Below are 6,861 nucleotides of genomic sequence, written 5' to 3'. Positions count from 1 at the left end.
TCATATCCTCATCATTAAATGTGGTCTGGTTTAGCAAAGGGGGGAAATGGGGAGAAGCTCAGATATGGGTTGTTTTGGGGTGAATACGTGTATATGAGTTTGGCATTGGGTTTGGAGTGTGTGCTGTGTTTTGTGGGTAACCAGAGTGTGCCTCTGGCTGGGAAATGGAGTTTCATCTCAGTGCTGTTTGAAAATGAACTCTTTAATCAAAACTGGTCATCTTGACCCCAGCAAAGCAGGTGATTGCGGGGCGGGGGGAGAGAGAGAGAGAGAGAGAGAGAGAGAGAGAAGTTAAGCCAGCAGCACATCCTGGGTCTTTCTGGCCATGGTGAGCTCATTCCTGGTGATACTCAGTGGGTTTCACTCCTCTGGGTGTCTGGTGGTGGATTGACGTGGGTTTGTAATGGATTCAGATGTTTTGAGGTGGTCTGCGGGTGGATTGAGAGGGGGCACAAGGTGTGCTGGAGACTTTCCCTGGGCAATCCCCAATGGTACAGTGACATCTCTGTGTCACTTGACCTCTGGGCAATGTCAGACCTGGCTACTGAAGGCTTCTGACCTTGCAAACTGTGCCTGAAAAATCCATAATCTTGGTCCAAGTCAGAATCAGAAGTCTTTCAGACAGGTTTAGGAGGGCCTGGTTCAGAGCCAATGCAGCCTCTGCTTTTGGAGAGGGTAATGTGAGGTACAGTTGGAATGATCTCTCCCAGACATGATCCTTCAGGTTGAGGTTGGAGCACTCCGTGGGACAGGACATAGAAGCAGTTTCCATAGCTGAGCTGCAACCCACTCCCAACGTGCCTTATCTTCATCTCTCCCTGTATCTATTCACATGCAATCAAAGCAGAGGGGTTAGGGATTAAACCTGCTCTGATTTACCCTGGGGGAAGCAACAGCTGGGTGTAGAGTGTTTGTTTTGGGTGTTTGTGCCATGGCAGAGAAAGAGGAGGCTTCAATGTGAAGTGGCTGTGAGGTAAAGCACAACCCAGCTTCATGTCGGGGCTCAGCTTTGCTTTCAGAGTCATCGCTAATCCTTCCTCGCTTTGCTGGTGGCTGCTATGAACGCTATAAGTGGAAATTCTGGGCAAATATTTTAACGCTGCTGCCGGGATTAGATCAAAATAAAATAGGAAAATCCTATTTAGGAATCAACCACTACTTGTTAATTCATCTCGTTGCCATGGACCCCATTTTTCCTGCCTTGTGCTTCAACAACTTAAATGTCCTGGTTTGTGGAATAATTTAGATAAAAAGGGGGTGAGACGAGAGAAGAAATTTACTTAAAAAGTAAGTCAAAGGCTCCAACATGTGTTCTTGGCTGGTTAAATTCAAGATGAGGGTTTTAGGCTCCCCGTGGGACCTCCCTTTCATAGCTCCCCCCTAATCCTCTGGAAATCGCCTGTTACCTACAGCTGTTGGGTCACCAGATGAGCTGTTTGTCCAATGTCTCGTGGTGGGGCTGGCCCAGGCTGCCTCAGAGCTGCCGGCTGCAGCCCCCGGCCCGCTTCAGTGGCGCCCGGAGGAGGCGCAGCCGGTCCGGAGCGCTCCCCGTGCCGCCCCACATCCCCGAGCGGCCGGGGATGCTCCCGGCCTGCAGCGCCGCTCTGAGAAAACAATTACAAATGAAAGAGAAGATTAGCAGAGGCTGTTGCGACAAATGCTGCCGAGATGGCTATGGAGGGCCGGCGGCCCCTTCTAAAGGAGCGCTCGGCTGCAGCTGCCGTCCCTGCGGCCGTGCGGAGAATCCGCTGGGATCCCGGAGTGAAAGCCTAAAACCTGGCAAACCACAGCTCAGGGGGATGAGATGACGGACCGGGGCAGCTTCACGTCACACAAATGGATTGGTAATCAACACAATTTTTTTCCCACCTTTGTCTGCCCCCTCTGCCTCTGTCCCCCAGTCAGAAGTGTTCAAACCCGCCTAATAAATGGATCACAGCTGCTGAAAGACGGCTCTTGCCTGGCTCTGGGAATCCTCAGAGCTCACATTGCAGGGGATCTGAGTCTTTAGCCTGTCTGAAATGTCATGAAGTTCCTAAGTGGTTTGTCCTGGCTTCAGGAACAGCCCCATTTCAGTTTGCCAAACTTCCATATATTAGACCAAATGGTTAGGACAGCACATCACAGTTATCCAGAAATTCTGAGTATACAGGACATGCAGGAAAACTCCTGATGGTCTTTAGATGAGACCTGAAATAGTTGACTGTTCATGAAAGGATGGGAGATGGCTTTGGGAAGCTGTTCCTGGTGGGTGCAAGGCTGAAGGCATCCCACACATCTGTCTGTGCATGGAGTATTTGAAGGGACAAGAGGAACTGCTCTACATTAGGCTGTTCAACTCCTGGGGTGGTTGACTTGGAGGGTAAATTCACTGCAATGGCCAAGGCAGTGGTACCACAGAGTAAATAGAAAGGTCACTGGGATGGGTATGCTGCTGAGAATCTCTGGAAAGGTAAATGTGGGAAGCGTGCAGGCAATGGGCTTCAGTGGCTTGCAGAGAAGTGATGGAAAATAGGGAGCTGGGTGATAGATCTGGAGGAGTTTCCCCAGCTGAGCATCCCCTGTTCAGCAGGCTGATGCCTCATCCCTGGAAATGCCCAAGTTTGAATGTGGCCTTGAACAACCTGGAAGGTTGCTCAACCTAGTGGCAGGCTGCTCAGGAGAGATTAGAATTAGATGATCTTTAAGGCCCCTTCCAAACCAACCATCCTGTGGTTCTGTGATTGAGCTCTCAGTGAACATGCTGGCCCTGGGAGGACTGTCCTTCTCACATGAAGGCAGAGCAGCAGAACAAGAAGAGGCCAAGATGATAGAGTCCTTGTCTTCTCAGCCATCCAGCCCTTTGCTAACCAGAAGGAATGACAGGTTGGACTCTGATAATACTCTAATCATCAGCTCTTACATTAGAGGCAACATCAAAGTTTTCTTTCTACTGCTGGAGCTATGGGGAAGCTCTGCCTGGATGGCCAAGGCATGGCCAAAGCTCAGTTATCCCGTGGGATTGTGAGCTGTTAGTGTTTCTCCCTTCTTCCAGACTCTGAGCTTTGCCCTAGTGAGCACAAATGTTACCTGTGTCACTGTCAGAAGTGGTACAGGACAAGGAGAAATGTTTTGGAGAGGTGTGCTTCCCTTTGGGTTCATAGAATCCTAAAATGAATGGTTTGGGTTGGAAGGGACCTTAGAGATCATCTTGTCTCCACCACCTCCCCTGGGCAGGGACACCTTCCACTATCCCAGGGTGCTCCAAGCCCTGTCCAACCTGGCCTTGGACACTTCCAGGGATAGAGTAGCCACAGCTTCTCTGGGCACCCTGTGCCAGGACCTCAGCACCCTCACAGTGAAGAATTTCTTCCTGATAGCCAATCTAACCTCCTCTCTTTCAGTTTGAAGCCCATACGTCTCTGTTTCCCCCGTTTGGGACTTGCAGCACCGGAGCAGAGGCACTGCAGCACTCCCTGCTCTGCTTCCCGCCTCTCCCCCCACCCCGTCCAGTTTCTGAAGTCAAAAGAAATGTACAACCTCACCAAGTCTGCATCCTCCTCTTACTTCCCCCCACCTCCCACCCCTTCTCCCTCCATCATTCCCAGGTCTCTTCCAGCTGCTCCTCACATCTCCCGAGTCGCAGCAATTGCTTTTGCAGCACATCAAGCCAGCATTAGCCGGTGCCGGGCCAGCCTGGCTCGTTTCCCCGGCCGAGTGGCCAGGGCAGGACAGGCTGGCGCTGGCACATCCCGCCTGGCACTTTGAAGGGCCCGGCGGGGACAGCTGGGGCTGCCACAATCCCCTCGGCCCTTTGGGCTAAGCCGAGCGGTTTAAAATAGTCCCCCCTCCCCTCCCCTGCCCGGCCGTGACAACTGCACAATTATTTCATTATTTCAGCCGCTGTTTATGGACCCGCGGCGTAACCGGAACCCGCCGAGGAGGGACGGAGCTGAAGGGAGAGAAGGCGGCAGCCCTAAGTGGGTCTCACTCTAATTAGCAGCCCCCTTGTTTCTCACCGACTGCTGGAAAACTCCTCCATGCACGTAAAATCTGCAGCAGCAAAGAGACCCTTCGTGAAAACTGGCATTTTGTCAAAATCCTTGTTTTTTAAAGGATGCTGTGAAGCCTTTACGTTTGTTTCAGGGCTCCCCAAAAGGCAATTCTTCCTCCTTTCCGGAGAAGAGATGCTGCCAGGTGGGTCGGGAATTGCCTTGGGTAATGCCTCTTCTTGTGCCTCAGTTTTCCCATTGGCAAAACAGGGGTGTGATGTCTGGTATGACCCCGGGAAAGTGGGGGAAGGAGCTGGGGCAGAGCTGCAGCAGTCCAGCTGCTGGCCAAGTGCCTTTGGAGGGAGAAATGTGAAAAAGTGACACAAGGAGCTTCTGGCACCTGGAGCAGGGCTCCCAACCAACCCCAAAATGGGGTTGCAGCCCTTCCCCCTCCCCCCAGGCCTTCATCCTCGCACTCCGGAGCATCCCTCCAGATAAAATGTGATCCTTTCCGTGAGCCCTCAGCACCACCTAGTGTTCCCAAATATTCCCGGGGTTCCGTGCTGGTCACCGGGTGATAAGTGGTCCCTAAGGCTGGGGCAGCAGCCCACATCCCTACAAGGAGCCCCTCCAACCCCCAATTCCCACCTCTCTTCGGACATCTAATAGCACAAATCCCAGTGCAAGTTCTCAGGTGTGAAGGCTGCCCCCAAAAACTTCAGCACCTGCTTCCCAAAGCATCCTCTGTGGGGATGGATTTACAGGGAAGGCTGGATTGCTTTGACATTCAAAGTTGCTTCTGCAGAGAGTGTGGGAGATGCTGGTTTGCAGCACATCAGAGCTGTGTTTCCATTGCTTAAAGGTCAATAAATGCCAGGTTTTGAACTTGCTCTTCTTCCCTGACCCTAGGTATGGTTTCTCGTGGTATTTTTTTTATGGTAATTCAACTTTTAGGATTGCAAATTAAACAAAAGGTAGCAGAAGTTATAAATGTTTGCTTGGGAAGGATAGTTGGGGCACGAGTGGCAGAGAGGAGGATAAGAGGGGGGAAGATTGTAAAAATGATGACTACAAGGAAGAAAAACAATTAAATGTCAGTATGGATGACATTTCCCAATTCTAATTTCAAAAGCAAAGGACTCGGTGTTAACATGTCAAGGTGATGAACTGATTTTCTCTCTTCTCAGATGAAACTACCCACGACATCTGAACCTTCTTGTCCCTCACAGCTTCATGTCCCCAGTAATCTCACTGTCACTCAGAGACATTTCTTCCGGCTCCAGGTGTTGAAGATAAATGAATTCCTCTCCCGAAATCCCTCTTGCTTTGTTAGGTGATCAGGGTATGAGTAGCAAAGCTGAGCCTGGCTGGGGAGGTGATATTCCTCCTTCTGCCACTGAGATGTGCCCTTGCTCTATCACTGCTGAATGGCAGCAGCATGGAGGGGGAAAATCCCCAAATGAAACCTCCCAGGAAGTGAAGATTTAATTTTGCCTGGCTCCCAGGGACAATGTTGATGGCACAGCCCTGAGGACTGCCCAGCTCCCCTGCACCTCTCCTGGATGGGTCATTCTCCATGTGAGGCGTTTTAGGGGAACATTTCCTTGCCTTCCCACTTTTTTTTTTTTTCTAACTGCTCATTAGCTGTGAGTTATTTTTTTATCCTGTTAAAATTTCCCACAGAGTTTGACCACTTGGTGCTTCCTTTTGGGTGCTGTTGTTTTCATCTTTAACCTTCATCACCATTCCCTGAACCTCCCTCTCTCTTTCCTGTCACTGTTTTCTCATGCTCTGCCTTTTCTTTCTCTTCCTCTCTTTTGTCTGGCTACACAAATTTCTTTTCTGTCTCTTATTAATGCTTTTGCCATGTCCAAGGATGCTACAGTTCTGGCATCCAGCTAGGACTGATTCAGTTGGAATCACTTCAGGGCTGAGCCCTTCCTGCTTTTATTTAATTCTCACCTGTTCTTACCCAGCTGGGGTCTCGGATCTTTTCACAGGAGATGTGACAGAAACACTTCTGGGGTTTGTCTTTGCTTATGTCACCTTTTCTTGCCGAATTCTGCCCCAAAGCAGTCCCTTTTCCTCCTGGCTGTGCAGGGATGTTCTTTGCTCTCTGCAGCTGAGCCGTGTTGGATTTATTCACCTCCTCCTTCTGCCATCTGGCAAACTCCTTCCTCTACCTCCTTGCATGAGAGCCGAGCATTTGAGAGAATTAGGTCATATTTTGGGCAGAGTCTGGTGGGTCCCTTGTCATCTCCCCGGGGCACTTTGCACTCCCCGCCTTTCTGTATATGGGGACTGAAGCGGCCCACAGAGAGGAATAAATTCAGGTGTTGGTTCTGTGGAGCAGCTGCAGGTCTCTGCCCCTTCCTCTGTTCCAAGGTACTTCAGCATCACTGGAAATCTGGGTTGCACACAATGGGTGAGCACTCAGGTGACGAACAACACTGAGATGGGAGGATGCTGGGAGGGATCATTCCCTGGGTACCAGGAAGGCTTAGGAAGGTGCCACCAGGAGGTGGCTCACTTAAAAATGGGAGCATCCTAAGTACAAAACCTTTTGCCTGCATTACACAAGCAGGTTTTGTGGGTGCAGGAGGAAGGGAAAGAAAAGGAGACATCATCATTTTAGTTGGAAAATACATCGATATTCCAGCAAGGGACAAGACAAATATCTGTGTCTGGTCAGTGGGCCAGCTTGCTTCCCCATTTTCCTGCCTTTTAAAATTGCAGGCAGCCTGTGCAGCTCCTCTCTCCGGATATGTGGCCACATGGCAAGTAACTCCTTCAGCCATCCCCTCTGCCAGCACAGGAAAATGAGGGAACTCATTTCCTGGCTCTGACACTCCATCATTTCCCCCATTTCTCCGAGCTGTTAATTCTGAGC

This window comes from Sturnus vulgaris, chromosome 23 (assembly GCF_052056855.1).
Source record: "Sturnus vulgaris isolate bStuVul1 chromosome 23, bStuVul1.hap1, whole genome shotgun sequence".
NCBI lineage: Eukaryota > Metazoa > Chordata > Aves > Passeriformes > Sturnidae > Sturnus > Sturnus vulgaris.
This window is presented reverse-complemented; position numbering follows the sequence as displayed.